The sequence below is a fragment of the Vombatus ursinus genome, unplaced genomic scaffold (genome assembly GCF_900497805.2).
Source record: "Vombatus ursinus unplaced genomic scaffold, bare-nosed wombat genome assembly UNPS02014777.1, whole genome shotgun sequence".
NCBI lineage: Eukaryota > Metazoa > Chordata > Mammalia > Diprotodontia > Vombatidae > Vombatus > Vombatus ursinus.
In genome coordinates this window covers 1,185,788-1,212,779 of record NW_020954555.1, presented here as the reverse complement: position 1 = coordinate 1,212,779, position 26,992 = coordinate 1,185,788, and the positions used below count along the sequence as shown (strand labels likewise).

Genomic DNA, 26,992 nt, shown 5'->3' with positions numbered 1-26,992 from the left:
GATCATGCAGGCCAATGGGCAAGTTTAGATGCAAACCCAGGTTCTCTGATTCCAAGTTCAACTCTCCTAACACCTGTGTACCTCCCACCATCATTCCCAGTTTATTTCTGTTTTTGTTTTTTAGTTGTTTTATGGGGGTTTGTTTTTGTTTTTTGGCAAGGCAATGGGTTTAAGTGACTTGCCCGGGGTCACACAACTAGAGTGTTATGTGTCTGAGGCAGGATTTGAACTCAGGTCCTCCTGACTCCAGAGCCTGTGCTCTATCCACTGTGCCGCCTAGCTGCCCCTCCTAATGGGAATGGAGAGAACACAGATTTAGAAGAAGAGGCCCTAGAAATCAGCTAGTGCTGCCTTCTCATCTTGTACCTGAGGGAGCACAGAGTTCTCCAGCTGGGGTCCTCCTCTCCTATCTCTTTCGCACTGGCTCAGTTTCCCAGAGGACTGGAGAATGTGACTGATTCCAGGTAGGCTCTCATTGCTACAATTTAATTCAATTCAATGGATACATATTAAGGACCTACTAGTTGGAGGAAAGAGCGCTATTCTAATCTTTGGGAATTTAAGAAGATTTTTATTTTTTTAAATAAATGTATATTGATATCTTTTGTCTTTATATCACTTCTATTTCTCACTGTATACCTCCCTCCCTTTCCCTCCTACTGAACCATTCTTTATGACAAAGAATGAAAAAAAAAAAAAAGGAAAAGCAATTCACCAAAAAGAACCAGCAAAGGGGGCAGCTAGATGGCTCAGTGGATAAGAGCAACAGCCCTGGATTCAAGAGGACCTGGGTTCAAATTCAGCCTCAGACACATAACGCTACTAACTGTGTGACTCTGGGCAAGTTACTTAACCCCATTGCCTAGTTAAAAAACAAAAATAAACAAAACCAAAAAAACCAAAAAAGAACCAGCACATCCAAAAAGTCTAATATTGCTTTCTGTATTCCACATCCATAGTCCGTCACCTCTGTCAACAAAGTGAGGGGTGAGGAGGAGGTGTCTTCTCACATCTCTCCAGTGGGACCAATCTTGATCATTATAATTTCAATTGTTTTGTTCTCACTCTTCTTTTCGTTTATATTGTTGTAGTCCTGGTGTGGTTTTCCTGGTTCTGCAGACCAGTAAAGTTTTCTCAAATATGCAGAGAACTTACTCAATCAAACTCCTCTTTGAAATAAAAGTCCATCTTTTTAACTTCAGTTAAACCAGGGTTGGAATATGGTTGGTTCCAAGTAGAACAGTTTCAGAAGAACTAATGCAAAGGGCAGTGGAGAGGACTGTAACACATCACAAGAAAATAGAGACTCGTGCAGCAAGGGTGGTGGAAAGGATAACATCAAAGAAATGCACAATCACAAAAACAAAACGGGTTAATTAAGAATCAAGACTGGGGGGATGACGAATGGGCAGCCCCCAAGACCACCAGTGACCCCCTTGAGATGTCAAGAGAGCTCAAGGTAGGTCCCAGAACGTTGGGTGGGTGTTCTGTGGCTCATTTATAAAACGACATGGACGAGGGTTTTATGGGATGGGCAAACAAGGATGCATTGCTAAGAGTAACTGTATCAGTGAGGTGAAGTACTAACTGTTGTTTATTCATTTTTTTTCAGTTGTGCCCTACTCTTCATGACACCTTTTGGGGTTTTCTCGGCAAAGATACTGGAGTGATTTGCCATTTCCTTCTCCAGCTCATTTACAGATAAAGAAACTGAGGCAAATAGGGTTGAGGGACTTGCCCAGGGTCACACAGCTATTAAGTGCCTAACATTTATAGAGTACTTTGAATGTTATCTCATTTAAACCTCACAACAACCCTCTGAGGATCTAGCCCCCATTTTACAGAGGCTGATGGCTTAAGCGACTTGCCCAGGGTCACATAGCTAGTAAGTATCTGAGGCAGGGGAAGGGAAGGGAATAAGAATTTATATGGAGCCTAATATGTACCTGGTACTGTGCTAAATGCTTTTTGTTTTTAACACATATTATCTCATTTGATCTTCGTGACAACCCTGGGAAATAGGAGTTATTATTATCCCCATTTTACAGTTGAATAAACTGAAGCAAATAGATTAAGTGACTAGCTCAGGGTCATGGAAGTGTCTGAGGTTAAATTTGAACTCAGGTCTTCCTCACTCCAAGTATATCACTCTAACCACCTAGCTGTCTCTAAAGTAGGAATTCTTAAATCTGGGTCCATGAATAGATTTGGGGGGAGGTCAGTGATTTTTTTTCATATTTAGCAACTATTTCAATGTAATAAGTTTCCTTCATAATGCCATGTTTTATGCATATTTAATTATGCATATTTTATGCATTTCAAAACATTATTCTGAGGAGGAGTCCATGATAATAAAAAGATTAACAATCTGTCCTCTAGTGTGCTAGGCAGCCTCAAAGTCAGGAATGCCTGGGTTCCTGCCTCTACTGAAAACCAACTTTCTGACCCTGGGCAAGTCCCTTAGCTTCTCTTTGTCTCGGGCAGTTTTCTAAGACTGTTTTATAGAGCAAGTACTAATCTCGTTGGCAGCGGGAGTTTCCATTCTGGGAGTTCTTTACACCAATGAAATCAGAGGTCCAGACAAGAAAAACACTTGTTAAAAAATTTTATTTATTTGTTTTTAGTTTTCAACATTCACTTTTATACACTTTTTTTAAAGCAAGAAATTGTGTCATGTTCTAGAGATCTGAAGACAAAAACAGCCTTCAGGGAGTTTACTTTCCAACATGGGTCAAATCAGTCAACAAACCTTTATTAAGTACTCACTGTGTGCCAGGCACTGTGTTTAGCTCTGAGGATACAAAGAAAGGCAAAAACAAAACCACTCTCAAGTCCCTTACATTCTATTGTTGAGGGAATGGCTAGTAAGTCAGTTTGTCTAGAGTTTAGAGGGCATTCAGTCTTAGATTAGCAGCACATTTGTGTGGCCTTTTCTGGGGTGACTTTGCACAGCCCTCCCTAACTTAAATCCAATTCACTTGCATGTCATGGCATCATCTCCTTGAAGTTTTGATCCTCTTCGAAAACAAAGGACAAATAACAACAACAATCTGGGCTGAGGCTGCTTGGCCAGGAGTCTCTGGTGGAATAAAAACTATACAGGGAGGACTGCTAGAGACCTCACATTTAAAGACATTTGATGGCTAAAAAGCCTGGTTTTAAATGGGATACCTGAGCATAAAGATGAGTAAAGTAGGTATTGGGGGTGTTTGGTGATTCTGAAGAAAGTTCTACCTCCCTTTGCCTTTCCCTTTCCCTTTACTCTTACTTTCTCACCTGGAAACACCTGAAATGGCAGCTGTTTTCATTTGATGCCTCCTCACTTGGTAGGTATATAAGAATTCAATCCCTTCTCCCCACCCCCAGCTAGGGAAACCATTTGGGTTGAGAGAACTTACCAGCCTCGAGACATTAGCACTACCAGATGCCCTCTGGTCACTTACATGAAAGGGCTATATAATATACTTCCATGAAAAGGTTCGACTGAACCATCTCTCAAAAGTCTTTCAGCTTTGATTTTCTAGGTTTTAAGGGCCCTCCCAGCTCTGACATTCTGTGTTCTTAGGCCCCTCTCAGCTCTGACATTCTCTGTTCTAAGGGCTCTCCCAGCTCTGACATTCTGTGTTCTAAGGGTCCTCCCAGCTCTGACATTCTCTATTCTAGGGGTTTTCCCAGCTCTGTGTTCTAAGGCTTCTTCTACCCTTGACTTTTGAGGTTCTAAGTCCCCTTCCAGCTTTTTAACATCCTATGTTCTAAGACCTCTTGTAGCCCTGCTATTCTGTGTTCTAAAAGTCTCTATTTTAGACCAGTGGTGTCAAACTCAGGTAGAAGTAGGGGCCACTAAACCATATTTAAGGATTTGTGTGGGCCAAATATTAGTTTTAAAAAGTAATATTATCTATGTTTTATTGAATTTTCATTTATGTTAATTCTTTCCCAATGGCATTTTCATCTGGTTCCAGCAGCACTTTGGGAGGGTTGTGGGTCACCTCTGATTCCTAACTCCATGCTTCTGAAGAGTACCTAGGTGGGGCAGCTAGGTGGCACAGTGGATAGAGCACCGGCCCTGAAGTCAGGAGGACCTGAGTTCAAATCTTGACCTCAGACCAAACACTTGACACTTACTAGCTGTGTGACCCTGGGCAAGTCACTTAACTCCAATTGCCTAAAAAAATAAAAATTTTTAAAAAAAATAAAGAGTACCTAGGAGTTGCTCCCCATCTCTTAGAAAAGGGCCCTGTGCTCTTTTTCGAGGCAGGAGATGTGGGGTTTAGTCTACAATTGATTCCCTATTCAACCTTCTCTGGACCTCAGCTCCTCGTCAGTGGAATGGCCTTGGCTCACTGCCTTGCCCTGTTTCTCTGTCAGGATCAAACAAGAAAATGGTCAGTTGGAAAAGTGCTTTGGAAAGGGGAAGCCCTTCCCACAGGCACACATGTTTTCATTATTGACAATTCACAGAGAATATTCCAGGAGCAAAATGGAATGCCAAGTCCGCAGAAGCCAAGGATGAGAAGGGACTTTGAAACAGGAAATATCAGAGCTGAAAGGGGTCCTAAAGCACAGAATCCCACAGCTAGAGCTCTGGAAGAGACTGTCAAGGTCATCTAGTCCAAACTCTTCCCCCATTTTACAGATGAGGACACTGAGGCCCAGGCTAAAGGATTTGCCTAAGGCCACAAATACAGTAAGTATGAAAGGTGGGAGTTTGAACCCAGGTCCTCTGGTTTCACAACCACTGCTCTTTTTTCTGTGCCATTTTGTTAGAGCTGGGAGCCCTGGCACCTTTGGGATCATTTGGATTCAGCCTACTGAATGTGGAGTCAGAAGATCAGGATCTGAATCCTGAGCAAATTCACCTACCTTCTCTATCTTTAGAAATTTCCTCATTCATAAAATGAGCAGACTACAACCAGATGAATCCTAAGGCTCCTTCCAGCCCTATATCCTATCAATAAACTAATAAACATTTATTAAACACCTGCTATATGCCTGTCAGTGGGCACATATTCGAGTTTCCCAGCTTCATCCTTACAACTGGGAAGGGTCCACGAAAGGTCATTTTGCTGGACCTTCTTCCCCCAGCCCAACCCCTTTTTAAGGCCCTATCCAGTTCCATAGGAAAATCCAGGCCAATTTGGGAAGTAATCTGGGATCTGGTGGTGAAAGGGTTAAGCTTGCAGTGACCAGAGAGGCTGGGTTGGGTCCAGCTAGGACATTGTCTAAGGCAGGAAACCTCTCTCCTCTTAGGGGGTGGAGGGAGCAGCAGGAGGCTGCTGTTGTGTCTGATGAGCCCTGCCTGGTTTGGTCTGCAAGGGCAAACCCTTTACCCCCACCTTGAGTCCATGCAACCCCACCCCAAGTCCTCCAAAGCTTACCCAGGGGGCAGAGGCCCTGGGGGAAGTCAGAGGAAGAGAGTAGGAGGCCTCGGCCCTTGGGCAGGCTCCCGTTTGGATGGAGGAAGACTTGGTCCCTAGTCTTAAGGAGGGGGTTATCTAATGGGGGAGTTAGGACTCCTACTTTAAGGAGGTCCCCTATTTAGGAAGAAGAGACACCATTTCTCCCTTTGAGAGCTCCTGATCTGATGGGGCAGGACACACACATACACACAGGAGCAGGGGCAAGAGCAGAGCTGGAAATGATGGTGAGGTTAGTCAAGGAAGGCTTCCTGGAGGAAGAGACAGGGATGGTGCGGACAGCTCAGAGAGGGCAGGAGACCAGAGATCACACAGTACCTTGTGCACTCCATGCTTGGAATGCTTTCCCTTTTCTCTCCCGGTCCACCCTACTCCCCACCCCTGCCCTGGATTCCTTCAAGTCTCAGCTTTTGAGAGTGGCCTTTCCCAGGCCCCTCATTTGCAACACACCTTTCAAGGTTACCTTGTATCCCCCACCATAGCTTCTTTGTACCTATTTGTGATCTTCCCCATTAGAATGGAAAGCCTTTGAATATAGCAACTGTTTCTTTCTTTTCTTTGTATCCAGCTTGGCCCTGAGTCCTGCACACAGTAAACACTTAATAAGTGTTCCTGGTTTATTTTACCTTACTGACCATCTAGCAGCAGGACTTCTTAATTGGTTTTGGGTCATGGCCCCCTCTGTCAGTGTCTTGAGCAGCCCAGGGAACCCACCTTAGAATCACATCTTGTTTTTTAATGCATCAGTAAAACACCCAGGATTAAAAGGAAACCAATTACACTGAAATGCAGTTCTGAGAGTATCTTTAAAGACAAGCCCCCCTGACGCCAGGTTAAGGACTCCTGGTCTGGCCCAGCTGCTCATATGACCACCAAGGAATCTGCAGCCCAGACAGGTTGTGGGTCCCTCAGGGTCACACAGACCTTGGATTCTTACCCAGGGCCTGACTCCACACAGATCCTTCTGTCCCCTAAGGACACTGAGGTACCCAGGCCAGAACTTCTCCAGTCTCTGCTCCCCCTTCCCCCCCTCCCCCACTTTCCCTGAACCGGATATTCTCTCTTCCTGGCCTCAGATCCCCTGGGAGCTCCCAGAAGAGACTTCTTCCTGCAGCATTACCGGAGCCTCGCCCACAGGGTAATCAGGATGGGGAGAGGGGGTGCAAGGCCTGAGACTGAGAGACGAGAGACATTTCCTTCCTCTGCCCAAGCCTCATTCTCGGATCAACTCTAGGGTTCGGGAAGGGCCTGACTCATGGTGGCTCCTTGGGGGGTGGTCTGGGGTGGCTGCACTCCAATGAGCCTCAGAGCTAAGGAGATGGAAAAGCAGGTAATGCCATCCCAGTAGAGTGTGGGCAGAAGTGAGTCACACCACAGAATATCCATTAAGCAGTTACTACGTGTGTGGGTTTACACTGTGCTTAGCACTAGGGATACAAAGAAATGGCAAAAACATGGTCCCTGCCCTCAAGGAACTCACATTCTAAGGGAGAGACAACATGCAAATGACTACATGCTTATAAACTATATATGGAGTCGATAGAAGGGACCAGCACTTGGGAGAATGGACAAGGCCTCCCCTAAGAGTGAAAAGTGAGGGGAAAGGGCCTTCCAGGCATGGAGGACAGATGGCCAATGCAAAGCAATGGGCTGATGGGGCCATTGGCTCTGGGAACTTCAAGAAAGCCACCGTTTCTGAATCAGAGGCACATAGAGTACTTGGAAGAGAGAGAAAGGTGTGAGAAGATTGGTAAGGTAGGAGGGGAGCAATGTTATGAAGGGCTTTGAATGCGAAACAAAGGCGTTTTATTTGTCTGGAGGTAATAGGGAGCCATTGGAGCTCATGGAAGTCGGGGGGAGGGACAGCGACATGATCAGACCTACATTATAGGAAAATCACTTTGCTTGCTGAGTGGAGAAAGTACAGAAGTAGGGAGAAACTTGAGATTGGAAGACTAGTTAAAAGGTTATTACAATAGGCTAGGGTTGGGATAATAGGGGCCTGAAATAGGGTGGTAGCTATGTGAATAGAGGGCAGCTGGGTGGCACAGTGGATAGAGTGGGTCTGGAGTCAGGAAAACTCATCTTCCGGAGTTCAAATCCAACTTCAGATACTTACTAACTGTGTGACCTTGGGCAAGTCACTTCATCCTGTTTACCTCAGTTTCCTCATCTATAAAATGAGCCGGAGAAGGAAATGGCAAACCGCTCCAGTATCTTTATCAAGAGAACCCCAAACAGGGTCATGATGAGTGGGAACAACAACAAAAATATGAGTGGACAAAAGGGTACATGTTGTAAAAGTAGATAAGCTAAGACTTGGGAAGAGATTGGCTCTGTGGAATACATGAGTGTGAGGAGTCAATGATGACATGGAGTTTTATTTGAAGCCTGGGTGCCTGGGAGCATGGTGATGCCCCTAACAGTAACAGGGAAATTAGGAAGAAGGGAAGGTTTGGGGGGTGAGGGGAGAAGATAATGAGTTCTGCTCAGGACATGTTGAGTTTAACATCCAAGATGTCCAAGAGGCAATTAGAGATGAATGACTAGCTCAGCTGAAAAGTTTTAGATATGAAAATCATCTGAATAAAGATTAATTGAACTCATGGAAGTAGATAAGATCATTGAATGAGAAAGTAGAGGGAAAAGAGGACCCAGGATGGAGACCATCATTATGACCAGCAGGCATTACCTGGGTGATAAATCAGCAAAGGAGACTGAGAAGGAGCCATCAGATAAGTAGGAAGAAAACTAAGAGAGGGCAATGTCATGAAAACTTCTTAGAGAGGAGAAGAGTCTCACCAGTTACTAGTTCCAGATGTCACTAGTTAAAGATCAGTTAGTCAATCAACAAATGTTCTCTGGGGATCACCAACGTGTCTAACCCTTTGTTGAGCCACCTTAGGGATTGTCTAAGACACAATCACTGCTTGGAATAGGTGGGGTGGGAGGGGAGGCCAGATATTGAAGCAGCTCTGAAATCAGGAGGCCTAATTCTGCTATTTTCTAGCCGTGTGATTTCTAGCAAGTCACTTTACTATCTGGTGCTGCCCTGGGACATTGTGAATAAAGGACTACAGAATGAGAGGTAATACAGATTTCATCAACATTTATTAAGTGCAAGAACATTATACCCAAGGCTGGGGCAGGCACAAGATTGAGTCCAGAATGCCTTCCAGTCCTCATGTGGCATACAGTCAAGCAGAGAGATAAGACACACGAACAAAACATTGTGATGCAAACTCATCCATGATAAGTGCAGCAGAGCCCAGTGTTCTGTGGGGACCAAGGTGAGGAAGGTCACAACTGACAGAAAGAATCAGAAAAGACTTCCTCAAGGACACAGACTGGAGTTTAGGAGAGGATTTGAATTGGACTTTAAAGGGTGGCTAAGAAGTCAGCAGGAGATGGGGGAAGGGCATTTCAGGCATCTGGTAGTCTGAGCAAAGGCATGGCGATGGGACAATGCACATACAAAGTAGGAGAACAGACTGTTTGATCTGGATCTTAGAGTATTTATTGAGGAGTAGCACAAAATAAGGCCAAAAAGATAGACTTTGAATACAAGGGTTAGATCTTTATTGGGTGGGAAATAGGAAGTCATTGCAAGATTTGGAGCATTAGTGGCTAGAAAAATGGCCTCAAAGATAGGAAGACCCATATTCGAGTCCTCCTTAGGACACATCCTTGCTATGTGACCCTGGGCAAGACACTGAACCCTTTGGTACTCTAGGCAACTCTTACTATGCATTGCAGAGAAGGTACTAACCTGCATTGGTGTAGGGAGTATCCTTACCTAGGAGTTCTAGGGAACTAGGGAAATCTCAGGTCCAGCTTCTATTCCCATCTCCTGTTATTAAACCCAAATGTGGCAGCTTGGGCAAAACAGATCAGAGTGGACAAAAAGCAGAGGGGGAAAAACATGAGCAGACGTGTTGGACTACACGCTCTCTAAATCCCATGACCCTATAACCAGATGAAAAGAAAATTAGCAATGCCAGTCTGGGTGCACTAAATACTCAATGAGTGAAATAGAAAGTGCTTTCTGACATCCTGCCCACCCCATGATTCCTTCAATCTCTGCTCACCATCCTTCTGTGCCTCATCCACCTTTCCTACACCACCATCCCGCCCTACCTGATTCCCCAGTTCCATTTCTAGACAAATATTATCTCATTTGATCTTCAAATGAGAAAACTGAGGCTAAGTGGTTTACCCATGGCCACACAACTAGCATGGATTGGAGGCAGGATTCAAATCCAGGTTTCTCCCAGTGCCCTTTGAATTTCCACACCTCTTCTCTTTGTTGATGTTCGCTTGTGTCCGACTTTTCGTGACCCCATTTGGGATTTTCCTGGCAGAGATACTGGAGTGATTTACCCTTTCCTTCTCTGACCCATTTTACAGATGAGGAGATTGAGGCAAACAGTGAAGTGATTTGGCCCACAGCTAGCAAGTGTCTGAGGCCAGATCTGAACTCAGGAAGATGAGTCTTCCTGACTCTAGGTTCAGGTCTATCCACTGTACCACCTAGCTACCCCTTCCTCTCTGCCACCTTCTCTCTAATTGGGTCCAAACCCTGCCAGAAGTATGTCTATAATATCCAGCCTCTATGTCAGGGAACTCCTTACGTCTTAGGAGAACCCATTCCACTTTGAGACAGCTCTAATGGTCAGGAAATATTTCCTTATGTCAAACTAAAATCTGCCTTCCTGTGCCTTCCACTCTATTCTGTGCTCTGGAGTCAAGAAAAACAAGCCTAATCTTAATCTGCATGACCACCCTTCAGACATCTGAAGACAGTGATTATCTCCCACTTGCATCTTTTCCTTTCCAGCCTATACATCCCCAGATCCTTCAATGGTCCCTCATATGATGTGGTTTTCAATCCCCTTCGCCATACTGACTGCTCTTTGTTAGAGGGGCTCTCAATTAATGACATCCCTTCCAATGCCCAGAACCAGACACAGAATTTGGAATCTATGATCTGGTCAGCATGAGAAAAGACATTCCAGTCCCTCAGGGTACCCTAGAGCCCTGAAGGACAAATGTAATGGTCCTGACTCTAGGATAATGAACCCAAGTACATATTTGTTACATGAGTAATTATGGCCAAGTGTACTCATTGGGACCCTATGGGAGGAGGGTTGAGCACTCCATATGGGAGCATCCTACTTGAACTAATTATTCTTGCTAACTAGATGCTAAGCTCAGTTGTTTCTACAAAGGGCAAGTTCTATTAGCTCCGTCTCAATGGAGATGCCCTGCGCCAGGAGATGCCCTTCCCTAGTTGACATCATAGTAGATTCAGACCATCCTTCTAGCCTGATCATTCTGGATTATGTTTTAATTCTCATTCCCTGTTTCATATCACCCACAAATTTGATAAACATTTCATTTATGCTCTCAACCAAGTCATTGAGAAAAAGATTGAATAGAACTGAATTAAAGACAAAATACATTGGTGCTCTGCTGGCCTGGCATATGGCGAACAGTACATAAGGGACAACTGTGCAGAGGGGGTGTGTGTGTGGGTGTGTGTGTGTGTGTGTGTGTGTGTGTGCACTGGGTATTCCAAGACAAACGTGAGACAGTTGCTCCCCTCCTCTGGCTCAAAGAGTTTACATTTTAATAGGAGAAAACAAGACATAAAAGGGTCCTGAAAAGGGAGATGGGGAATGAAACAATTACAAAAGAATGAAACCACCCCTACTCTCAAAGAGCTTACATGCTCTCTGGGGAGATAACATACCCATATGTAAGTATATGCAGAATAAATTTTGTTCAATAATTTTCAGTCATGTCTGAGACTCCATTCAGGGTCTTTCTTGGTAAAGATACTGGAGTGGTTTGCCATTTCCTTCTCCAGCTCATTTTACAGATGAGGAAACTGAGGCAAATAGGATGACATCATTTACCCAGGGTCACATAGCTAATAAATAAATGTCTGAGGCCGGATTTAAACTCAGGTCTTCCTGACTCTAGGTCTGGCACTCTAACCACTGTGTCACTTAGCTGCCCTACAAATGCAAAAAGAATGATCACAAAAAATAAGGTAGGTAAGGTGGGCACTAGCAGCTGGGGAAGGAGGATCAGAAAGGACTTCCTTGTCACTTAAGCTGAGCTTTCAAGGAAGTTAGGGATTCAGTGCTGGAAATGGACATTATATGTTCTGGGAATGAAGAGAGAGAGGAAACTCAATACCAAGGGTGGTGGAAATGCTCGAAGCATCGGAAAGATCACTCCCCTGGCCCCAAGGCTATAAATCTTCTCACTGATGGAGAGACCCCTGGGAGAAGATTTTCCTCTGGAAAGAACTGCCAAGAGCTCGGGCCTCAACAATAGCCTGGCTCCTGACGTGGGGCGTGGTGTCCTGGCTGTCATCTACCTGGAAAGGAAATGTCAGCACCTCCCATTTTATCATGGGCAGGGGTGGAGGGAGGGCACAAACATTAGCACCCCCCCCCACTCAGGACTTACTGGTATCTGTGCCACACCCAGCTTCAATCTCTTGGGCCAAAGCAGGGATCCGACTAATGACAAGAGCTACAGCCTAGCCACCCCCCACATACCCCATCCACCACTCCAAGCTGCTTCCACCCATTTCTGTCATTATCATCATCGAGAAGCAGTCTCTAGACCTGAGTCAGTAGTGTAGCCTGACTTGTTGTCAAGGAAACAGAGACACAGATATCATTTCCAAGACATATTACCTTTGTGACCATGGGCAAGTCACTAAGCTCTCTGAACATGTTTGTAAAAAGAAAACGGTAATTTTCCTTCACACAGATGTTCACATCACTCAAGTGCCTTCTCCAAAGTTCCCAGGGATCTCTCCATAGCCACATCTAATTGCCTCTTCTTAATCCCGGATCTCTCTAAAGCCCTTGACCCTGCTGACCACCCCCTCCTCCTAGCCCCTTTTGCTTCTCTGGTTTTTCAACATGAATATGTCCTGATTCTCCTCCCTGTCTCGTTATTCCTTCTCAGTTTCTTTTTGCTAGATCATCATTCATGACATGCCCACTAACTGCCTTGGTGTTCCCCAAAGTTCTGTCCTGGGCCCTCACCTCCTTTCTTTTTACACTTGCTCACTCATCCATTTCTATGGATTTAATTGTGCTCTCTGTCCAGGTGACTCTCAGGTCTAAATATCCAGCCTCTGTCTCTCTCTTAAGATCTAGTCCATCATCCCCAGCTGCCTATTAGACTTTTGGAAATGGATGTCCCCCAGCTATGTCAGACTCAACATGGCCAGAACTTATTATTTTTCCCCTAAAACTGTTCTGGGAATAAAGAGAGAGGGGAGGCCTGGTACCAGGATAATGCATACACTCAGAAATATTGAGAACAGACACACATATACCCCCCCACACACACACTATAAATCTCCAGCCGATGACTTAAGCAGAGTCCTCTGGGACTAGGCTTTCCTCTGGAAACCGCTGCCACGAGCTTGGGCCCCAACAATAGCCTGGCAGCTCCTCCTGTGAACTTCCTTATGACTATCTAGGGTACAACCATCTTTCTGTTTATTCAGGTTCAGAACCTTGGTGTCATCCTCAACGCCTCCCTCTCTCTCATCCCACTGTCCAATCAGTGGCCAGATTTTATTGTTTTTCTCTCTCTACAACATCTCTCCCCTATGTCCTTCCTCATCGCCACCCTGGTTCAGGCCCTCATCACCCCTCACCTGCACTATTACTGTAGCCTTTGATTTCTTCTCCCCACCTCATGTCTCCCCACTCCAAACCATCTTCCTAAAGCACAGGTCTTACTTATTATGTCATTCTATTTCTCCACAAATTCCAGTGGCTCCCCATCGCCTCCAGGATCAAACATAAACACTATTGGGACACAACCTGGACCCTTGTGACCTCTCCAGTCTTCTCAGACATTACTCCCCAGTAGGAACACCGTGGGCCAGCTTTACAGATCTTGCTGTTTTACTTATCCACAACTCCCCCCCCCACCCATTTCTGTGCCTCTGCACTGGCTACTCCCCATACCTGGAATTCTAGAATGCCTGCCCTTCTCACTTTTTCCTCTTCAAATCTCTGATTTCCTTCAAGTCTCAGCTGAGCCACCACCTTCTACATAAAACCCTTTACATCTCTCCTGGCTGCTAGAGTCCTCTGTCCCCAAATTGCCTCCTTGTTGTCATTGTGTATGTGTGTTTTCTTTCCCATTAAAGTGTAAGCTCTGTGAGGGAAAGGACTGTTTCCCTTTTGGCTTTGCACCCCCAGAATTTAGCACAAATTGTTCAGTCATGTCTGACTCTCTGTGACCCTATTTAGGGTTTTCTTGGCAATTTCCTTCTCCAACTCATTTTACAGATGAGGAAACTGAGGGTTAAATGATTTGCCCCCAGTCACATAGTTAATAAGTATCTGAGATCAAATTTGGTCTCAGGTCTTCCTAACTCTAGGTCCAGCACTCTATCCACTGTACCACTAATTGCACATAGTAGGTACTTAATTAAAGTTGGTTGATGGATTAATCACTTAAAGTGTTCTGAAACTTTAACATGATATAGGTCAGTTATTATTATCAACATCAAAACTAACTCTATCAGTATCCCCACAACTCATCTATCCCTATCATAATTACCTCATTCCTATTATCATCACCCATACTTCTCCCATCCCCATAATCATCCCACTGATACCATCATTATGTTTACCACTTCCTCCATGACCATGCCTACCACCATGACCATCACTGTGTCACCAGTGGCTCTCATCTTCATCATCATCTGAATGGCCAGCATCACAACCAGCACCAATATCTTCCGTATCATATGATCACAGATTCAGACCTTGGAGGGACCTCAGAAAAGAACTTAGAGTTTATTTAGTTCAATCTTGTCATTTTTTTTTTCAACAAATGAGGAAACTAGAGCCCAGAGTAGCAGGGACTGAATTTGAACCTGGTTCTCTCTTCAAATCTAGTGCAGCTGCATAATAAGATTCCTTTCATCTCTCCACAGCTCACAGAATTGTAGAATGGAATGTCAAAGCTGGAAGGGACCCTTGAGATCATTGTGTCCAACCCTCTCATTTTACAGATGAAGAAACTGAGGCCCCAAGAGACCCTTTACAAGGGTTTGTCTAAGGTCCCACAGCATGTTACTGATTGTTATTTTCTTAATTTTTTTTTACTGGTGCTATGATTTTACTGGCATAGGGAATTCTGTGGTAAGGAAATCCCTTTGGTCCATATTGAACACCATCTGCTCTGCAATTTATAGTTTTAGAAGGTTGTCTGCCTTGCCCAGGATTTCATAACCAGTAAATATTTCCTGTGAATCTAGGTCTTCCAGACTCTGAGACAGCTCTCTCTCTACTACAGTGTACTGCCCCTGTACTTTTTAATATGGCCATGACACATGGATAATATCATAGGCTTGGAAGGGACTTGAGGTCATCTAGAACCACTTATTGTGTTTTTTAAAAAATTTAAATTCTTATTGATATCTTTTGTTTCAGATCATCTTCATTTCCAAATACATCCCTCCATCTTCCCCTACCCAGAGAGCCATCTCTTGTTATAAAAAAAAGAAGGGAGGAGGGGGAAGCAGTTCAGCAAATTAACTAACACCTCAGTAGAATCTGTCAATGTATGCAGCATTCTCTACCCATGGTCTCCCACCTCTTCAAAGAATGAGGGAAGTCCATTAGCCCTTAGCACAGTGCCAGGCACTCAGTAGGTATTTAATAAATGTTTAGTGATTGATTAATCTTGTCTCAAGGGCCAAGCTTGGACATTAAATTATACAACGTTCTGTTGTGATTTTTTTGTTCTTTCTATTTCCACTGCCTCAGTCCTTGTATATTACGTTTTCCTGAATCTGTTTACTTCATTCTGTATCAGTTCAAATAAGTCTTCCCAATGAATTCTTCATTGTTTCTTATGGTTCAGTAATATTCCATTACATTCAGATATCACAATTTATTTGTTAAACATTCCTAATGGATGAGTACGTGTGTTTTCAGTTCTCTGATTTCCTTGTGTTATATATCTCACAGTGGGTTCTCAGGGTCAAAGGACATGGACATTTTTGTTAATATTTTAGCATAATTCCAAATTACTATTCAACTAAACAATCAATAAACATGTATTAAGTACCGACTATGTGTCAGGCACTGTGCTAAATGCTGGGGATAACAACAGTGGCAAAAACTGTCCCTGAGCTCCAGGAGCTTACAGTCTAATAGGGAAGACAACGTACAAACAAATATATACAAACCAAATACAGGAAAAAGAGGAGATAACAAAGGAAGGCGCTGAAGTTAAGAGGGATTGGGGAAAGCTTCCTGGTGAAGGTGGGATTTTAGTTGAGACTTAAAGGAAGTCAGGGAGGTCAGGAGTCAGAGTGGAGGAGGGAGAGCATTCCAGGCATGGAGGACAGCCAGAGAGAAGTCTCAGAGCTAAGAGCTGGAGGGACTTGTTTATGAGACAGCCAAGAGGTCAGTGTCACTGAATTGAAGAGGGAAGTAAGGTGTAAGAAGACTTGAAATGTAGAAGGGGGCTAGGTTATGAAGGGCTTGGAATGCCAAAAAGAACATTTTAGATTTGCTCCTGGAGGCAATGGGAAGCCCATGGAGTTTAGTGAGTAGACAGGTGACATGGTCAGAGCTTTAGGAAAATTATGTTAGTGACTGAATGGAGGATGGATTGGTGTTCAGAGAGACCTGAGGCATGGTCAGACCTGCACTTTAGGAAGAGCAGCTTAATAGAAAATGGACTGGAGTGGGGAGACATTTGAGGCAAGGAAACCAACTATAAAGCTACTGGAATAGTCCAGGGGTGTGTGTAATGAGGGCCAGCACCAAATTGTGTCAAAGGAGTAAGAGGGGACATAGGCAAGAGATGTTTTAAAGGTAGAAACAAAAGAATGATTGGGGGTGGGGCAGTAATGAGTTCTATTTGGATGAACATCCCACCCTCTGGTGCAATCCCCCTTCAGCTTAATTTTATGTCTTTCCTGGTTAGATTGTAAACTCCTTGAGGGCAGAAACTGTCTTTCTTTTTCTAATTTGTATTTGTGCTTAGCACTGTGCCTGACATTTAGTAGGTGTCTCATAAATGTTTATTGACTATTTGTTGACATGTCCTAGGTGAAGAATCAGCAAAAGAAAGAGCAGCAAGACAGGGACAGTGTCATGGAAGAACTAGGAGAGTGTCATGGAAGCCCAGAGGGGAGACAGTATCCAGGAGGGGAGAGTGATCAACAATGTCAAAGGCTGCAAAGGGACAAGAAGGAAGAAGGTTGAGAAAAGGCAAGGATTTGACAGTTACAAGATTTCAGTTGACTAAACTGACTTTGGAGAGAGCAGTTTCTATAGAATGATGAGGTCAGAAGGGAGACTAAGAGGGTTTAGAATTGAACAAGAAGGAAGTGGAGGCAATTTAGCCAGTACAGAGGTGATGGCCTGGGAAAGAACCAAGGGGACAAGAGGGCTTGGCGGTCATAGGGTCAGGCACAGGGAAAAATGGTATGATAAAAGAATATGATCAGATAAAATAATTTCAGAGTTCATGATCATGGAAGTAGAATACCTATGGTTGACCACAAGATGAGCAACGTGTCTATCCTGATGTGTAGCTGAGGTGGAATGGTGGAGAAAACCATGGAATCAAATAGATTGAAGAACCGGGAAGTTAGGGCATTTGAGTGAATATCAATATGCGTGTTGAAGTCTCTTAATATGAGTGCAGAAATTGGGGAAGAGAGAGACAGACAGACAGAGAGAGAGACACACAGACAGAGAGAGACTGTGAGCTAACTACTGAAGGAAGGAAGGAGAGTATCCCGTGAGCTGATGGGTGAAGCCCCCAGGATCTAGATTGGGTGATAAATTTGAATAATGCGAACCTCAAAGGACTAGAAGTTGCTCAGTGATCCTAGCAGGGAGGCTGGGAATGGCGGTAAAGAACAAGGAATATTCTAATTCCTCCTTCCCCCCCAAAATTAGTCAAGGGATATGAATGAAAGTATAACCAGTACTGAGAAGGGTGCAGTCATCAGGAGGGAGCCAGGTCTCAGTAAGTACCAGAAGATGAAAGGAGTGAAAAAGAAAGAGATGAAAGAAAAAGAAAGATGAAAACAAGTTTGTTCATTATTGAACAAGCATTCCAGAGAGCACAGTGGAGAGGACGAGTAGTTCACAGTTCCACCAACAATATAGTTTGTCTTTCCTCTGCCCCTACAAACATTATTTCCATCCTGTCATCTTAGCCAGAGCAATGGGTATGAAGTCAAAGCTTAGAATTGGTTTGATTTGCATTTGTCTCATTAATGATTCAGAACAATCTTTTGTATGGTTGTAACTGAATTGCTTCCATCTGAATTGTCTTAGGAAGATTCTGAAAATCATCTTGGACATTGAGGTCCTTTCTTGAGCTAAACTGCCAAGCATTCAAACTCTACTGCAGAGAGTACAACTCTCATGGGCTGGCCTTGTTGTCAGAATGCCAAACATATGTTTGCCTAAAAGACTATTTTACAGAGAACTCACACAAGACAGGCACTCACAGAGATGTCAGAAAAAGCCATCCAAGGACACTCTCAAGGTCTCTCTGTAGAACTTAGAAATCAATTGCATGACACGGGAGACGCTGTCAAAGGACCACCCAGCATGGGGTGCCCACTTCAAAGAAGCCACTGTGCTATGTGAGTGAAGTAAAATTGCAGTAGCTCAAAAGAAATGTGAGGTGTACAAATTTAGAGACACCTCCACTCCAAATGGTCACGTGGACTATTTGTGCTCAAACTGTGGTAGAGCCTTCTGAGATTGTATTGGTCTGATTAGTCACAATTGGACACACCACACCTTGATCCCAATTTAGTGACATCATTTTGGTCCTCTTGGAGAATGAAAGAAAAACAACTAACCAATAGTTTTCTATTCTCCTTTGAAAAATTGTCCATATCCTTGGGGCACTTATTCATCAATGCCCTTATATTCAGGTGAGGAAACTGAAGCCTAGAAAAATGGACTGGCTTGTCCAAGGTCACCTTGGACAACCAACGAACAGCATTTGAATCTACCTTCTCTGACCCCAAATCCAGCCTTCTTTCCACTACCTCTTCAAGAGCAGATTCACTTGAGCAACAAAAATGATCACTTCAAGAATGTGAACATTTGAGGTGTTATTGATAGAACTGTAGTCCCGAGCCAAAATAGGCCTCGAGCTTGCCTCTCAAAAGACAAACAAGACTCCAGCCCTGAGAGAGGAGGCTTAGGGTTAGAGTCAGAACATGTAAGGACAGGATAGGGGACACACTTCATTCGCTATCCATTGGGTGGGTACTTCTGGCTCCATTCCACAACTGTTCCAAAAACAGAGGACCGAAACATCTCCTTGGGCCAATGCCAAGCTCTTGTACTAATACTGCAATGGGCATTTCCTAATGTTCACAACTTTTTTCAAACATTCTCAGTTTCCTATGTTGCTAATGTCCTCAGTTTGCAAAACAGCAACAGGATGTTGAGCTGGAGAATACTCAGGGGCTAGGAGGAATGGGAGAGGAGGTGTGACCCCACATCAGTGACCCCGCAGGTCTATTCTCTAGCTAGACTTTCCCCATGCACACTGGACCATAAGCCCTTAGGGGTATTACTGTAGTGTCATGGACATTTTTCCTTGGCTTAGTTCTCGTCAACATTTTTATCATTTATTGGCATTTGCCACTGAATATATTTAGAGACAGCATGGTATAACAGATGGCCTATCAGACTTGGAGTCATAAGAGGACTGTTGTATGAGGATCTGTTGAAGGAAGGGAAGACTCAAGGAGGTCATGGGAGCTATAGTCAGGTGTCTGAAAGGCTGCCATGTGAAGGAGGCAGTGGTAGACTTGTTCTATTTGGCACCAGAGGACAGAGCCAGGAGGAATGGGTGAAAGCCGCAAAGAGGCCTACTTAGGTTTAGTGTCAGGAACCACTCCAACAGTTGGAGCTGTCCAAAAGTAGAATGATCCACCTAGGAAAATGGTAATTTCCCTCTCTTTGGAGATCTCCAATCAGAGGCTGGAAGACCCCTTGTTTGCTATGCTGGAGTGGGAATTCCTTTCATGGATGGCAGCTGAGGTCCCTTATGACTCACATTCCATGATTCTTTTTTAATTAATCATTTTTCAATTAATAGGCATCCACCCTCTCTCCTTCCCACTGGGAAAGAGAAAAAAGAAAACCCCTACAATAAATATGCAATCAATCCAAACAAATCCCCAAATTGACCAGGTGCAAAAAAAAACGTAAGCTCATTCTCCATGCCCTTTCTGTCAGAAGGTGATGAGCGTGCTGATTCATTAGTCTTTCGGCACCTTGGATGATCACTGAGGAGACTGGCGCTCAAAATTGCACATTTTTACAATGTGATCATCAGATTATTCTCCTAGTTCTCACTTCAAATTCCTTGATTGCAATCAAGAGGGATCTGAATTCAAATTCCCCTCCTTGAAGTTATTGGTTGTGCAACCAAGGGTAAATGACTAAACTTCTTCGAGCCTCAATTTAATGCCTGCAGTACTTACTTCATGACATCCTATGGATGATAATAATAAGAATAAAGAAGGAGAAAAGGAGGAAGAGGAGGAAGAAGAGGAGGAAGGAGAAGAGGAGGAGAAAGAAGAAGAAGAGGAGGAAGAAGGGAAAGAAAAAGAGGAGGAGGAAGAATTTGTATTTATCTATCACTTTAAGGTTTACAAAGCAATTTTTAAAGCAACACTTCTCAATAATTTATTAATAGGAAGTCAAAAAAGATAAAACTGCTTAAATGGACTATGTCAGTTAAGCATCCTGTTCTTAATTGTTCTTGTCAATTAACACGCTAGATTAGTTTCAGTTAGGAATATAGATAAAGCAATATTAAGTTTGAACGATGGTAAAAAGAACCCACATAGCTAAGTTCTCTATTCAAGATATGCCATATGTTTTACAAAACATTTTACCAATATAATATTGGTAAATATATATATTATAATATAATATGATATAATACAATATAATACAGTATAATAGTTTGATCCTCACAACAACCCTATGAGGGATTGTTATTTATCCTTATTTTATAGATGTTATTATCCTCATTTTACGGATGAGGAAACAGAGGCAAACAGGTTAAGTGAGTCACCTAGGGTCACACGTCTTGTAAGTGTTAGAGGTCATATTTGAACTCAGGTCTTCCTGACTCCAGGTCCAGAGCTCTATCCCCTGTGCCACCAGCTGCATTATCATTTTTGTTTTATAGGCAGCTCCTATGATTTTGGATGAACACCTTGGAGCCCTGGATGGCTGGCTTGCCTTGCATGACTGACATGAGGCTCAAATGAGACAAATGCTTTAGCAATCCTAAAGTGCTCCTTGTCATCTGTTATTGTGAATGGCTTGGAGAAAGGCCCTAATGGTATGCTGAGCACATTTATGGTTGATAAAAATGCCCAGAGGGCTATCTTATGGTCATAGGTAGCCCCACAGGGCACAGAACACTGGGTCTGGAGTCAGGAAGACCCGAGTTCAAATCTCTCCTCAGATACCAGCTGTGTGACCCTGGGCAAGTCACTTTCCCTCTGCCCACCTCAGTTTCCTCTTCTGTAAAATGGGGATAATAATAGTACACCTCCAAGTTGTTGCTAGGATGAAATGAGATAACATTTATAAAGCGCTTAGCACAGCTCCTAGCACATGGTAAGTGTTATATAAATATTATTATAATTATTACTATTAATATAATTAGCCTTCTCCCTTGGACCTCATGTTGGACGTTGTTTTGTGCCTCCCATATATACAGGATTCAGTTTCCTCATCTATAAAATAAGAGGGTTGGACTAAATGACCTTTAAGACCTCTTCCAGCCCTAAACCTATAATCCTACACAACCCTGTACTATTACTACTTTTTTTTTCTTAGCCCTAATAAGCTATGATAATAAGCTGTTAAAAAGTCCATGAGGGCAGTGACTATGTCCCACTAATGCTCTCTACCACCTTCTTGTATTCCTCTCTTTGGCCTAGCACAGTATTCAGCAGAAAGCAGGAGCTTACTGATGTGTGGTGATTGAAAGAGCATGGAGGAGATGCTTAGTTAATCAGTCCACAGCTCCCCAGCTAGGTGAGGTCAGGAAGACCTGAGTTTGAATTCAGCCTCCCACATCTGCTCCTGACTCCAGACTTTACAACCAGGCTGCTGCTAGTTCATCCTGGAACTTCCTCAGAACCTGGGACTCCCCACCCTGGAATTTCCCAGGGGCCAAACTAGCCCTTCTTCTCCCACTGGTGAGGAGGGTTGTCCTGGGGTCCCCATTTGTGAAGGGGCCTGAGCCAGACTTCATTCCTCTCCTGGCTCTGCTCTGGCCTTTAAAGGATTCAGAACCAGGGCCCTGGACCAGGACCATCATCCCTCCCCTCCACTTTTCTTCCTCCACTGAAGGCAGGGACCATCTTTCTGTTTGTCTATTTGTATCCCTAGCACTTTGCACAGTGTCTCACTAGTAAATTCCCTCTCCCTTCTTCCCTCCCTCCTTTCCTTCCTTTTTCTCCTTTCCTTTTCCTTTCCTTTTCTTTCCTTTCTTCCATTCTCTGTCCTTCCCTCCTTTCTTCTTTCCTTTCCCTCCTCCCTTCCTTCCTTCCTCCCTCCCTTCCTTTTTCCTCTTTCCTTTCCTTTCTTCTATCCTCTCTCCTTCCCTCCCTTCTTTTCTTTCCTTTCCTCCTTCCTTCCTTCTTTCCTCCCTCCCTCCTTCTCTCCCTCCCTCTATTTCTTCTGTCCCTGGGCAAGTCATTTAACCTCCCATTCTCAGTTTCTTCACCCATAAAATGGGGTAATAATAATAGCACCTACTTCCCAGTGTTGTTGTGAGGATCAAATCAGATAATAATTGCAAGGTGCTTTGCAAATCTTAAAGTGCCATATAAATGTTGGCTACTATTATTAACAAGATGAAGGGATGCCATGATTTATTAGGCACCAAACTGTGTGCCAGGCTCTATGCTAAATGCTTCACAAATGTTATCTCATTTGATTCTCACAGCAACCCTGGGAGGTAGGTGTTGTTATCATCCCCATTTTACAGATGAAAAAACTGAGTCAGAGACTAAGCTACTTGCCCGGGGTCACAAATGAGTCTGAGTCTGAGGCAGAATTTAAACTCATCTTCCTGTCTCTAAGCCCAGTACTCTATCCACTGCACCACATAGGTGCATTTATTAAGTCTTTACAATATACCAGGCACCATGCTAAACCCCGGGGATAATAAGAAAAAAACAAAACAAACAGACAAAAAAAAAACCAGTCCCTGGGCTCAAGGAGCTTACACCAGAATTCGAGACAACATGTAAATAACCAGGTATATAGAAGATATGCGCTAGATGAAGGTAGCCTGAAAGGGGAAAGTATAGAGGTAGATGAGATTTGAGCTGAATCTTGAAGGAAGCCAGACTAACAAAGAGGACGAGCCGGGTATTGCAGACATGGAGGACAACGAAGGCAAAGGTATAGGACAGGAGGAGTGACAGCCGTGAGGATCTGCCAGCAAGCCAGTGTACTAGATCACAGAGTGTGGAGAGGGGAGGACCCAGTGAGAAGGCTGGAAAGGTAGGAATGGGCCAGGTTGGGAAGGCCTTTAAATGCCAGAGAACTTTATATTTAATGCTGGAGAAAACAGGAAGTCAATGTAGCTCATTGTGGGAGGAGAAGATGGCCATGGTATGACATGGTCAGACCTGTGTTTTAGGAAAATAACCTTGGCAACTGAGTGAAGGATGGATTGGAATGGGGAAAGACTTGAGGCAGGAAGACTATTTAGAAGTCTATTACAGGGCAGCTAGGTGGCACAGTGGCTAGAGCAATTGTCGTGGAGTAAGGAAGACCTGAGTTCATATCTACACTTACTAGCTGTGTGGCCCAGGGCAAGTCACTTAACTCTGCCTCCAAAAAAGAGGAAAGAAAAGAAAAAAGTCTATTGCAGTGGTCCAGTTGTGAGATAATAAGGTAGCTATACCTAGAGTTGTGTGACCGGAGATATTGTGAAGATAGAAAAGGCAAGGTTGGCTACTGATTGGATATGGGGGTGAGTGAATGTGAGGTATTGAGGATTACACCTAGGTGGCGAGCCTGAGTCACAAGGAAGATGCTGATGCCTGGGACTGTAAGTAATATGACATTTGGAAGGGGGAGAGGGCTTGGGGGGAAGAGATTGGACACCTTGAGTTTGAGATGCCTGAAGGACAGCTGGGTCCAGATACTCAAGGACAACTGGAGGGAGATACATGAGGGATCAGTCTTGCTCTGTTTGACCCCAGAGGCCAGAATTAGAACCAATGGGTGGAACTTCCAGGGAGGCAAATTTTGGCTCGGCATAGGGACAACCTACCTAACAATCAGCACTAGTTAAAAATAGATGGACTGCCTATTAGGTAGGGGAGTTCCTCATCACTAGAGGTATTCTGGGGGATTTGTCTCTTACAGCTCTATGATTTTCCCTTTAACCCTCACCCTGAGTACATACACTAATGTCTCAGACATGCTGGGTAAACGTCTCAAATGTTGCTATGTAATTAAGCTGCCAAAGCAGCAGAATTTCCTGTGGGGAGTTAGAAGGCCTAGATCCTAATCGTATTTCTGCTCCTAGCTTACTTCCACTCCAAGCAACAAGAGTTGGGTTTGAAATTGTTAATAACAACATGAATAGACACTCAAATTTCTTTTTTTTTAATTAATTTATTTTGATTTAACAACAATCACTTCCATAAGCTATTGAGTTTTAAATTCCCCCCCACCTCCTTTCCTAAGATGACATGCAATCTGATATAGGCCCTACTTATACATTCCTATTAAACATATTTTCACATTAGTGAAGTTGTAAGGAAGAATTAGAACCAATAGGAGGAACCATCAGAAAGAGAAAACAAAACACAACAGAAGAAAAAAATAGCAAATAGTATGCTTCGATCTGCATTCAAACTCCATAGTTCTTTCTTTGGATGTGGATAGCATTTTCCATCATGAGACCTTTGGAGATGTCCTAGATCCTTGTATGGCTGAGAAGGGTTCAAATTTCTTAATAATCAGAGAAATTCTAATTAAAAAAAACCTCACGATACCACTTTAAACCCAGTAGAATGTCAAAAAAATAATAATTAAAAACTAATGTTGGTGGTTGTTGTCCTCTGTTCTCAAAGAGAACCAAAATGACATCACTATATCAGGGTCAATGTACAGTGTGTCCAACTGTGGCTGATCGGACCAATACGAGCTCAGAAGCCTACCAACAGGTCAGGAACAAATAGTCCATGTGAATATTTGGGGTGGGTTCTCTAAATTCATGCATCTCGCACTTCTTTTGAGCTATTTCAATTCTGCTTTGCTCATACTGCACAGGACCTTCTTTGATGCAGTTACACCATGCTGGGCGATCCTTTGCCAGAGTCTCCCATGTCACGTAATCATTTCCAGGACTATGGGGAAATGGGCATCATTGGTGGGGCTGTAAACAGTACAAAATTTTGGAAGAAGAATATTGACAGTATACAAATCCTAAAACTGATCATGCCTTTTGACAGAGTGAGTCCATTGCAAAGACTTAATTTTTAAAATACCATTTTAAAAGGATATTTATAAAATATTCTGTCCCAGACAGGTCTTGATTGGAATACAATATTCAGTTATATTCAATTATATTATATTATATCATGTTATGTTATGTTATGTTATATCATGTTGTATTATGTTATGTTATGTTGTGTTGCATTGTGTTGTTTTATGTCATGTTGTGTTATTTTATGTTGTGTTATATTATGTTATATTATATTATATTATATCGTATTATATTATATTCACTTACCACATTTTAGGAAGGTCCAAGACAAACTGAAATGTGACTTGTAGGGGCAACCAGGATGGTGTGATAACTGAATTATAGGCCATGTATAAGGATCAGTCGAAGGATCTGGAAATGGTTAGGCTGGAGAAGAGAAGTTTTTAGCAGAGACATGACAGCGGTCTGCAAGTATTTGAAGGTTGTCATATGGAAGAGAGGCCATTTTGCTTAATCCCAGAGGCTAGAACTAGAAGGGGCAAAGATAACAGATTTATGACTTCAAAAAGTAAAGAAAAACTTCCTAACAATTAGAGCTGCCCTCAAATGGAATGGAGTGCCTTGGGAGGTAAGGTGGATTTTCCCTCACTGGAGATCTGACAACTCTCAGGTTCTGTGATTCTGTTGCTAAGGCCTGTCAATTTTACCTTTGGGGCATCTCTTGGACACACCCCCTTCTCTCCTCTGACCCTGCAACCGTTCTGGTACAGACCTTCGACGAATAATTGCAATAGTCTGTGGGTGGGTCTGCCCGCCTCAAGTCTCTCCCCGGTCCAATCTAGCCTCAAATTCAGCTACTAAAGTGATTTTCATAAAGTGCAGGTCCAACTACCCAATAAACTTCAGCAGCTCCCTATTGCTAACAGGATCAAAACCAGAGTCCTCTGGTAGTCAAGTCCATCAACATTCCCAGCCGTCTTACGCCTTACTCTTCGACATAAACTCTTTGATCCAGTGACACTGGCTGTTCCATGAGCAAGACATTCTGTCTCTTGGCCCTGGGCATTTTCTCTGGCTGTCACTTGTGCCTGCAACACTCTCCCGCCTCATCTTCACCCACTGCCTTTCCCCAACTTCCTTCAAATCCCAACTACAATCCCGTGTTGTGCAAGAAGCCTTTCCCAATCCCTCTTAATTCCAGTGCCTTTCCTCTGTTAATTATCTCCTACTTACCTTGCATATGGCGTGTTGTACATGATTCTTTGCTTATTGTCTCCCCCATTGGACTGTGAGCTCCTGGAAGGCAAGGACTGTCTTTTGCCTCTTTTTGTAACCCTAGTGCTAAGCACAGTCCCTGGAACACAGCAGGTGCTTAAAAAACGATTGTTGACTTCATTGCCTAACCATCCATTAAAAAAAAAGTTACTTGGAATAGCCAAAAAGCAACACACAACCTATGAAATCAAATATTAGCAGATGGCAAAAAACATCATGGCACATTAATGTAATGGAATATTACGGTGCTCTGAAAAATAAGCATGTGAGGATGATCGAGACCATAACTCTCGGTTAAATGAGCTGGAGAAGGAAATGGCAAACCACTCCAGCATCTCTGCCAAGAAAACCCCCAATGGGGTCACAAAGAGGTGGACCAGACTGAAATGATTCAACAAGGGGAACCTAAGACTGACCTCGAAGGGAACGCTGAACTGATGCAAGGTTTTGTTTGTTGTTTCTCAACTCACTTGGTTCTGCTTTGTTAAATGCAAAGGTAAGATTTTATTCCTTATTTAGCATTTTAAAATATTATTTGTCTTTGTTGATATATAGCCTTTAAAAAAAAGTTTAAAAAAAGGTCCACCAGTGTTTGACACTAATTCTGACTCCAGCTATATTAACCTGGGCAGGTTACTTTACCTCTCTAAGCCTCAGTTCACTCACCTGCAAAATGGGTTTAGTTATAAGTATGTCATCTACTTCAGAGCAGCATTGCAAAGGAAGGACTTTGTAAACAGTCAAGCACTTTAAAATGTAAC

At 43.3% G+C, this 26,992-nt stretch overlaps 1 long non-coding RNA gene across 1 annotated transcript; it reads right to left on the bottom strand.

Annotated features, from left to right (window-relative positions):
* Positions 1–24,669: 24,669 nt before the first annotated feature.
* On the bottom strand, positions 24,670–26,491 carry LOC114045033. Its single transcript, XR_003569336.1, has 3 exons — positions 26,190–26,491; positions 25,263–25,485; positions 24,670–24,905 (listed from the first exon to the last, which is right to left on the bottom strand). It is a non-coding gene; the product is annotated as an uncharacterized LOC114045033 (long non-coding RNA).
* Positions 26,492–26,992: the final 501 nt, after the last annotated feature.